We start from the raw sequence: 10,818 nt of genomic DNA on the forward strand, positions 1-10,818 counted from the left end.
AGCAAAACAGACCTTCTGGGATTAACTTTTTCCTTTTCACTAAGTCACAGGCTTTACGTTGTAGGGTGTTGGCCACCTGTTCTTCCACCACCATCTCTACCTCCACCTCCTCCTTTGTGGCCACAGCAATGTCACAGCCCATACATGGGGGAGGGGAGCAGTCAGGAACTCGGCTGCAGATGCATTTTTTCCAAACACAATAACCACAAACAGTGGTCTCTAAGCACTTTCCTAGCCTCTTCCAAAACGTGACCTCTCCTATTACTTGTATACCCCCCCTACACACTGAAAAGGACCACTACCCGTCCAGTTGCGCTCGGGGGAGAAGTTTATACCTTCGTCCTAGGGATGCTAGATGCAGCAGAGAAGGCAGTAACCGAGAGAGCCGAGGGCTGGGAAGGGAGGAAGAGGTGCGGGAGCGAAGGGAGAGAGAGAAAAGAGAGAGAAAGAGAGAGAGGACGACGAGGGGGAGGGGAGATCGGAGCGCATCGGGAGTAACCTCCACCGCACCCGACCGCCCCGAGGGGCAGCCCGCCCAGCCCGCGAGTTTCTCCCCGGCCGCCTCCAGCCGAGGCTCTCGGGGAGGAGGAAGGAAGGGGTTCCCCGTCCAGGAAGCAGCACAAGCGGCGGCCGCCTCTAGCCTCACCCTCCCCAGCCCCGCACCGCCCATTCCTCATTCCCCTCGTAGCCGCGTCCCCGCGCCTCCCCCTGCAGACACCCCCACCCGGTCCGCTCGCCCGCAGGGGCTCAGCGCCCGCACCCCCTCCCCGCCCCTCCGGGGACCCCTAATTCATTCAGTCGCCGCCGGCCCCGCCCGGCGCCGGCGAGGAGGGTCGGGACCGGGGCAGGGGCCCAGGAGGGGTGGTCCGCTCCGTACCTCTCTCCCGCACCTGGGAGCCGCCGAGCCTCTGGCCCCCGCCGCCGCCTTCAGTGCCTGCGCCGCTCTCGCTCCCAGTCCGAAATGGCGGGGGCCGGGAGTACTGGCCGGGCAGCCGCCACCGCCGCCGCCGCCACCGCCGCCGCCGCTGTGCCTCCGCCGCCGCGGCCGCCGCCTAGGGAAATCGAGCTCCGAGCACACTGATGAGTTCGGGGCCGGGCGGCCGCAGAGGGCAGAGCTATCGATGCGCGCGGCGCTCGATTCCTCTCCAGACCGGCGTGCGGGGAGGGAGCGGCTGAGGGTGGTGTGGGAAGAGGGAAGAGAGCGAGCCTGCGAGCGCCGCCGGGGAGAAGGAGGGGGCCGGGCCGAGCCAGCGGAGGAGGCGCGGGGGCCGGGTGGCGGGCGGCGAAGAGTGGGGAAGCCGGGCCGGCGGAGCGGGGGGGGCGTCTGGGCGGCGCCTCGGCGGGGCGGGGAGGAGGGACCGCGGGACCCACGCGGCGGCCCGCCTCCGGACTCTCGCCGCAGAACCCAGCCCGCGGCCGCAGACTCGCACCCCGGCCGCGGGGCGCTGGGCTGTGCGCACGCCAGGGACTCCGGGAGCGACCCTGCCGCACCCGCTCCGGGTCTCCTGGGAGAAGCCGCGGGAAATCCGCCGCCCTTCGGGGTCGGCTGCACTCGTGCACGTTCATTTACTGTCATTTACTGCAAGTAAATAAACAGCAGTCACCAAATGTGGGAGGCGACTTCGGTGACTTAGGGAGACGTCGGGCAGAGAGTTCCCCACCCAGGGGCTTTCTGACCATGGCTTGGTGATTACCGGCCTTAACGCTCTGGGGTTGGGAACCTATCCCCAAGCCCAAACGGACGCGACACAGGCTTTCATCATTAATCTCAACGGGGAGGAGTTCTGTCTTGTTTTTTGTTTTGTGTTTATGGATGTTTTGAAGTCATCGCAGGTCTTTCTAAACAGCAACCTCAAATGTACCCATTGTCCATGAGGGCACAAACAGAAGATAAACTGTGTTTAAGTAGAAGTGCCCTTGATAGTTTAGACCTGAGGAGAATCACTCAAACATTAATTAGAAGACTGAGATTAATCAGTTAACGTTCAGGGAGTTAACACGTCTAACAACAGAACAATTAAAACTGCTAGCATAACCCAGAGTCTAATAAACTACCTAGAGAAGTAAATTGTTTGGGTGAGTTTTCAAGGTTGAGGCCTGGGAGACCAGCACCTGCATCTAACAGGACTACCTGAGTATTTCCGGTTCTGTCTCGCTAGTCCACATGGTAAAACACAATAAAACGATTATTTTAAATCCCAACTAATAATCCCAACTATTATTTAAATCCCAAACGATTATATTAAATCCCAACTATGTCACTTAACACAGTCCTTAAAACAATGGTCACCCTTTTCTTCCTACCCCTTAGGTGGGCTGTCACCTGCAAGCCTGATTCTGGTCTTTCTCTCCTAGCACCTGGTACCAAGTGGAAGAGACAGAAGAGAGGAAGTGGAAGACAGGAGGGAAAAGAATGTCCCTACTCTGTGTCAAGTAGTTGCTAAATCTTTTGAACATATCATCTTATTTAATCATCACAACAACCTTAGGATGAATACTTTCCAATACTTTACAGATGAGGAAACAAATTTAGAGAGGTGAAAAGTTGGGCCCAAGTTCACCCCGCTGAATTGAAGGATCCATGTCAGATCACGTTCACTCCTCTGCTCCCAGCTCTAGAGTTTCCCATCCTGCCTGTGGCTCCCATCCCACTTAATGAAAAAGGAAAAATCTCCAAGACTTATGGCCTTAGATTATGTAACACCCCTCACCCCTTTTGTCTCTGAACTCTATCCTATTACCCCTTTCCTCACTTAAACACACACACACACACACACACACACACACACACACACAGGTTCCTGGCTGTTCTTGAAAATGCCAGGCAGGCTTCTTGTGGGGGAATTTGCACTTGCTGCCTCTAACAGAACGTATGTCCACTACATAGTCATAAATCTTCCTGACACTTACAAATATTATAGGAGACTTAGAAACATCTCCTTCCAATGAGTTATTCCCAAAAGATCATCTTTGATACTGTATCTATCCCTCCCCTCCCCTGCCGCCAAATCCTCTCTTCCTGTTTTATTTTCTCCAAAACACCATTTTCTAATATGCTATATAACATTTATTGTGCTTTCTTGTCTTTCTCCCACCAGAATATTAAGCTCCAGGAGGGCAGGGATTTTTGTCTATTACTTACTGCTATATTTCCAGTGTCTACAAAACAATAGGTACTTAATAAATATTTATGGAATGTTGAATGAAGTTATGTACCCTCTCTCTGAACTCTGTGACTCTAAATCCTTGCTTAGAGTGCCTTAACCTCTCAGTAATCTGTTTTTACTTTCTTTTCAAAATCTGCCTTTAAACTCACCCAGGTCACCTTCTGATAAACCACACCCTGTGGAGTCAAGGAAAGTGTCTGCACATAATGGACACAATGAGTTTTTGTTAAGTGAATGAATTTGCACTTATTTGGATGTTGCTTTGTAGTCGCTCTTAAATATAAACTACAGATTTATTTTGTCCAACTTCGAGTACATGATAAGCTCTTGTTCTCTTTGACAGCTGCTAATACAATGTTCTCCCTGTAGTTGGTGCTCCATAAATCTTGCAAGGACTATAATAAAGAGGAGGGGAGAGCTTTATATAGCACTTTTATGCTGATTGTTAAAATTCTGGCATTAGCAGAAACCTAATCCATCTCCATGGTCTCAATTATCATCTGAGCTCATGATTCCCAGAGCAAACCTGCATCCCACTTTCTCTTCTGCTCACCCTATCCTTCAGCTTGAGCTCACACACCTTCTCTCTTTCTTTTTCACTCCTACAGCAATGTATGCATATGTTGTGCCAAACTTCTCCACCCTTCAGTCCTGAGTACTTTCTCATAAACAAGCATTCTCTATCTTTCCTTGACACAGGGCTCATAGGGGCGGATTTCCAAGGGAAGCGCCTTGCATACTTACATAAATGCAAGTTCCTAGGACCCTCGCTTAGAGATTCTATTCAGCTGGGGCAAGGTGATCTAGAAATCTTCATTTTTAACAAATCAGGTGATCCTAAACTGGTGGTTTGCATTCTGTACACTGAGAAACTCTGATCTTGACACAAGGCTCTTCGCAGCTACACTGTCTACTGTCTTCTGGGGTTTCCTTCTTTAAACTTGGTGCCTGCACTGAATAGTCTCCATAGCTCTCCATTTCTCTGCTCTCCCCAAGGACAAGCCCACAGACCTACACTGTGATCATGCTGGGAAAAGAGAGAAGGAATAGCACAAAAGTATAAACTTGAGGATTCGAGGTTTGCTCTAAGATGTAACTGAGGTTTTTGCCCTCTACCGCTACACTCTTCTGGGAAGGCAGCCACATACACATGTGCCCTTGTGAATGTCCTTTTGATCATGCTTTATGAAGATCATACTGACCTATCCTTCACAAGATACTCTTTTCTGCAGACATAACGAAAGCCCAAACAACAGAAATTCCTTTGTGCTAGCTGGGCTCTTGTGAGATCTAAAGTGCCAGGACATGTTCAGAGCACTGCGAATGCTGAGGGTTTATTTTCAGGAAATAAGGAAACTAGAAAAACACATCATCAGCCAGAACTACTGTTGATTCCAGAAATCAACGGCAGTTCTTATGATCCTGCAACAGGCTCTGGTGCCCGGCTCATTCCCTCATTGACAGGCATCTATTGCCCATGCTCTAATACTTTTGCCATTCTCCTGAATCAGCATCTCTCTGCTTCTTTCTCATATACGGTCCCAACTTGTACTGCCATCTTCTGCTCTCTGCAACTTACATTTAAAACATCCCAAGCAAGAGCATCGACATGTATCTGTCATTCACTATGCAATAAGAAGGGCTGTTACGGGACACAGTTGTCCTGACGGGCCACCTCATTGGTGGTCGATCTTCTTTATGCCTGGCTTAGAGAGGATTGCCTCCACTTGGAGGCCAATCCAAAGTCCAGACACTTGTGACCAGAGTAACGGGACACAGAGCAGGAAAAATTAAGCAGAAGAAGCTACCTATGGATACTTTCATAGACTCTCCAGTTTTCTCTAGTGGGCAATTTGTGTCACTAATAGGTACTATTTAATTCACTTTCTCGGGATATAATCTCCTCTGGATACTTACTACATTAGACTTTATATTCCCTTTCACACATCTGTTTTCCCCCATTACATTAATTCCTCAAGGTTTCTGCCTCATTTAATGCCACAACTCACAGCCCTTAGCACGTAGTAGTGCCTCTGTGAATACCTGCTGAAGTGAATAAAATAATAACAATACTTCAGCCCTGTTTCTACATAGTCACTTCACTCTCACCTAGCCAAATTCCTAGGCCATTTCTAAATGAATGTCTTGTCATCATCTTGGATCCTGTCTAAAACTATATTCTTCGCCTTATTCCCCCAAACCAATTCCCTCTCCCGATTTTTCCATCTTACTTGAGTGGCATCATGGCTCTTCAAAAGACTTGGACTTGAAGACTTAAATTAATTTTTAACCCACTCCACATTTAAATTGGCTCAGTTTCTTTGAACTCTACTTCCTAAGTATTTTCTCGTATCTGTTTCTTCCCCATTCCTTCCTTCACGCCTATATTTTTGGAACAACGTCCTCATGATTTCTCTACCTCTTGGCTTTCTTCTTTCCAATTCAGGCCATATGCTGTTGCCAAATTAATCTTCCTTACACATGTCTTTCATCATCATCAAACATTTACTCCATACCTATTCCACACAGGTTTCAGCCCTACAGATTATAGAGTTTTAAAGCGCAAAGGGTTACAAGCTAAGTACCTAATGGGTACCTAAAGATGATGATAATTACCTTTGAAATTTTTTTTTTTTAAGATTCTCTTTTATCTATTTGACAGACAGACCACAAGTAGGCAGAGAGAGACAGGAGGAAGCAGGCTCCCCACTGAGCAGAGAGCCCGACGCGGGACCCGATCCCAGGACCCTGAGACCATGACCTGAGCCGAAGGCAGAGGCTTCAACCACTGAGCCACCCAGGCGCCCCATTACCTTTGAAATTAGAGGGAGAAATGATCATCGGTCCCAGCAAAGCCTCCACTCCGACCGAGTTTTGCTTAGAGGTCTTTAATAACGCTTTATATCTAGCTGAATCAGGTCCAAATCCTTGATGTCCAGCTTTTGATCCCATGCATGGTCTGGCACCATCCCGCCCTGCCACTTTGTCTTCCACCTTCCCAGAGCAGACGCTCTCCTCTCACATACGTCCCCACTCCCTGCCACAAAACCAGCGTGTTGTTTTGCTTCTCTTTTCACCTAGCATCTTTTTGTCTCTCTCTTTACTGAAATGCTCTCTCTTTCAAGATCCTTTACGGAAGCTTTGTTAATTATGCCATTCTCTTTTTGATCTATTATTTCATTTTCATTAATCATGTCTCCCCAAGTAAATTCTAAAATCCCAGAGGCAAAACCCCTGTCTTAGGTGTGTGAACCAGCCCCTCATGCAAGCCTAGTTCACTGCCATTACTCAATAACTGCATGAATACATATAATGAGCGTTAGCAGCACGATAGATGTGACGAAAGCAATGTTCAAGGATGATCAGGATGGCAGCTAAATGCAGAAAAGATTGGAAGGAAAAAGACCTCAGGTAAGGCGTTTTGTGGTTGGTCTAACAGTACTCAGTGACAGTGGGAACAGTGCCCTGGCTGAATTTACTAGTCCTGTGAGCTAGAACAAATTCGTTAATCTCTGCAACTTCTTGCTTAAGAAGAGAGCAGTGACATAACAGCTACTGTTTGTTAAACTCCTCCTATAAGCCAGACAAGCATTATGCATGATTTTAAACAAAGAGCACATGGTTCCCATATCTGTCTGCTTGTCCCCTTCTTTACGGCTACCGCCGCAGTCCAAACCACCATCCATCGTCCCTGTCCCAGGCAGACAGTCATCTCTCACAGGTCTCCTTGCTTCTTCTCTTGCTCCTCCGCAATCCATTTCCCATGAAGCAATGAAGCAGCCAGTCTGATTCTTTTCTTTTCTTTTTTTTAAAGATTTTATTTTATTTATTTGTCAGAGAGAGAGCACAAGCAGGCAGAGTGGCAGGCAGAGGCAGAGGGAGAAGCAGGCTCCCTGCCGAAAAATGAGCCCGAAGCCGGGCTCCATCTGGGATCACGACCCAAGCGGAAGGCAGATGCTTAAGCAACTGAGCCACCCAGGCTCACCCAGCATCCTTTTCAAAATGCAAACTGAGTGGCATGACTAGATCAAGCTCTTCGAAGGCTTTTCATTGCACTCAAAAATAAAATTCAAACTTCTGCAAGCTATTTCATGTGCTTTCTGACCACAACATGTAGGACCCTTCTAGATTCTGGGCTCCCACTACACTAGCCACCTTTTGCTTCCAGCCTCTTTGGGGCCCTATCCTTGCATGATCCTCCCAGCAAGACTCTTCCTGCCTTTCAGGTGTCAGCTTAAAACCTCCACTTCAGTAAGAGATTCCCCAACACCCAGTCTACATCATCTCTCCCTGCCCTATTCCCTCACTGCTACCCTTCAAATAGTCACCCTTTAACACAGTGGCCTCTTTCATCGCTCACCGTGCCTGAGAGTATCTCGGTAGTTTATTTGTTTACTTGTCTCTTCCTCTGCTGAAATATAAATTTTATGAGCTAGGGACCACTGAATTCTCAGATTTTATGAGCCAGGGAGAGTTGAGCCCATAGTAATTACTTAATATTAAGATTTGCTGATAAGCTGCTCTAGAGAAAACAATAGGACAAATAATGTACTCAAGAAAAGTCTTTGCAAATCAATTTAAGTCTCTTGTTTTTGCTTCTACCTATCCAATGCAATCGTAACTTTATTTAATGCTTGTTTTGTTTTTAAGAATACTAAAAGTCAGGGGCACCTGGGTGGCTCACTGGTTAAGTGTCTGATTGTTGACTTTGGCTCAGGTCATGATCTCAGGGTTGTGAGATCAAGCCCCATCTCAGACTCCATGCTTGATGCAGTCTGCTTGAGACCCTCTGCCCCTCCCCTGGCTCATGCACACCCATGTTCACTCTCTCTCTCTCAAATAAATAAATATTAAGAGTCAGATTATTATTTCTTAATTGCTTTCTTCTAGTTCTCCAAGGGGGTGCTCATTGGACGACTATTTTTTTTTTAAGATTTGTTAGTTATTTGAGAGAAGCAGAGAGATTGAGAGAACAAGTGGGGGGAAGAGCAGAGGGAGAAGCAGACTTCCGCACAACATGGGACTCAATCCCAGGACCCTAGGATCATTATCTGAGCCAAAGGCAGCTTAAACAACTGAGCCACATGATCAGTTAAAAGCCTGAATTTCCCAGTTCCTGTCTTTTCTCCTTAATCACAGTTATTATATATTTTATAACATCAATTCTGGAGTCTAGGGGCATTAACCCTTTAGAACTAGGCTTCTAATTTAGTATCCGTAGGTCCTCAGTTGAAAGAAGTCACTTTTCTTGCTAAATTCTTCTTGTTTCAGTTGAAGATTATTTTCCTTGTCAAATGTCCAGTGAAAGTAGAGTTCCTTGGGGTGCCTGGGTGGCTCAATTGGTTAAGTGACTGCCTTCGGCTCAGGTCATGATCCTGGACTCCCTCATGGGGCTCCCTGCTCAGTGGGGAGTCTGCTTCTCCCTCTGACCCTACCCCCCTCTCATCCTCTCTCTTTCAAATAAATAAATAAAATTTTAAAATAATTTATGGAGTTCTTTATTCATTTCAAATAACAACAATAAACTCATTGCATGTTAACATAAAAAACATTTTTATAAAGATAACCTATATCTTTAAAGAAGATATCTATATCTTTATATATAAACCTATATATCTATATCTTTATATCTATATAAACCTATATCTTTATACTTTTAAAGAAAAGTAGCGAGAAGAATAGCATTGTTTTAACATGTTTGCAAATTTCTGTAATGTCTGACTTAATACAAAAGCTAGATTCTCACATCTCCTCCTGATTTCTATCTATTTAGAATGAAACAGTCTCTAGAAAATTCTACCATGCACTCATAAGAGAAATGAAGATGAAAAAAGAAAATAATGGCTTGGTGTTATTCTAAATATGTTTGACCTTGGAGACCTCCTAAAAAGGTCTTGGAACTTTCAGGGGTGCCAGGACCACACTGTGAGAACTACTATTTAAAAGAACTTTTGTTAAATTTTTTTTGGTAGTAAAACAGGGCCACATTTAATAAAGAGCAGAGTGCTAATTAGCTTTTTCCCAAAATTATTGTTTTATGTCTCAGAACAGGCTCTCTGAGTCCCTATTAGACAGTATCTATTGAAACCAGTATTTGGGAGAAATTATCACTAAGATAACATATAAAGGTAAAGCAGATGCCCCAAATAATGTACTTACTCACAATAATTGAAAATTCTTTTTTTAGGTCAGTTTTGTGTTCTTCAGGATCTTGAAGTACTTTACAGACATTACTTAATTGAATTTCCCAGAATGCCAAGGGAATGTTTCCAAATACAATTTTTGTACATTTTGCAGATGGTTTAACTGACACGGCGGCAGGGCTTGTCCCGGCTTGAAGAAAAGCTATGAGTAAAAACAAAGAATTATCATGTTTTTATTATGATTATAAACACACCACAAATCTTCCTTATGATGGGTTCACACCCCAGTAACCCCATCATAAATTGAAAATATCGAAAGTCGAAAATGCATTGACTATACCCAAGGTACCAAACACCACAGTTTAGCCTAGCCTGCCTTAAACATGCCGGGAGCCCCTTACCTCAGCCTACACTTGAGCAAAATCGTGTTTAACACACAGCCTATTTTACAACACAGTGTTGATTGCTCATGTAATTTGTTGACTACTGTACTGAGGGTGAAAAACAGAACGGGTGAACAGGTACAGAACAGTTGTCAGTGTACTGGTTGTTGATCCTCCTGACAGCAGGGCTGACTGGGAGCTGTGGCGGCCGCGGCCCGGCACCGCAAGAGAGCGTCACACTGGATATCACGAGCCTGGGAAAAGATCCAAATTCAAAATTCAAAGTATGGTTTCTACTGAATGTGTATGGCTTTCTCACCGTGTAAAGTAAATAACTGTAACTTGAATCCCGGTAAACTGGGGACCATCTGTGTATATTCTCCAGATTGTTTTAACGCACCAGGCTCCTCAGGAGCATGGGTAATGTTATAATCAAAGTTTCTACTCTCAGTGTCTCAACAATACTGGATCTTTTTCTCTCTCTCTCCCCCTTCTCTCCCTCTTCCCTCCTTTCTTCCTTCTTCTTCTTCTTTTTTTTTTTAACCAAAACAAAACAACCCAAAAAACCAAAACTGTGAAACTTCTCGACACTGAATCTTACCTCAGCTCCATAACACACCTTGGCTCTCTAGAAGTCATCCTTAGTAACTTCAAACTCATATCGTATCCCATCCACTGACGCTCGGGTCAGTCACAATGAAACCTTGTCACTCCTTTGTTCAAAACCTCCAATAACCTCCCATCTCATTCAAAGGCAGAACCCTCCAAATGACCCATGAGGAGGCCCCCTAATTTCCTAATCATATATTTTCCTCCTCTTTGTGTGTGTGTGTGCTCCAATAAAACTTTATTGATAGACCCTGGCTTTTTTTTCATGCAACTTTCACATACCAGGAAATATTCTTTTGATTTTTTCCCAACCATTTAAAATGCAAAAACCATTCTTAGCTCCTAGACAGTATAAAAACAGGTGGTGGACCAGGCTGCAGGCTGTAGTTGAATGACTCTTATCCCAGAGGGCAGATTTCCAGCAAGTTCCTCAAGGCAGGTTTTCAGCAAGTGTTACCAGTGGAGCCCACAGTAATTTCTCTGCTTTTCGGTGAGCCACACCTGCCCTCTCCCACA

At 45.7% G+C, this 10,818-nt stretch overlaps 1 protein-coding gene across 3 annotated transcripts in view; it reads right to left on the bottom strand.

The window, feature by feature from the left end:
• LOC111159984 (KRAS proto-oncogene, GTPase) overlaps positions 1 to 9,382 on the bottom strand; it is a 47,487-nt gene extending 38,105 nt beyond the window's left edge. The window contains exon 1 of one of the 3 annotated variants that reach the window (XM_022522717.1): positions 878 to 1,039. The gene's annotated coding sequence lies outside the window, so the exon portion shown is untranslated. Of the gene's footprint in view, positions 1 to 877; positions 1,040 to 9,330 lie in introns of those variants that run through there. The other 2 variants (XM_022522716.1, XM_022522718.1) reach the window with 2 other exon arrangements.
• Positions 9,383 to 10,818: the final 1,436 nt, after the last annotated feature.

This window comes from Enhydra lutris, unplaced genomic scaffold, assembly GCF_002288905.1.
Source record: "Enhydra lutris kenyoni isolate GAN:26980312 unplaced genomic scaffold, ASM228890v2 scaffoldscaffold72, whole genome shotgun sequence".
Taxonomy (NCBI): domain Eukaryota; kingdom Metazoa; phylum Chordata; class Mammalia; order Carnivora; family Mustelidae; genus Enhydra; species Enhydra lutris.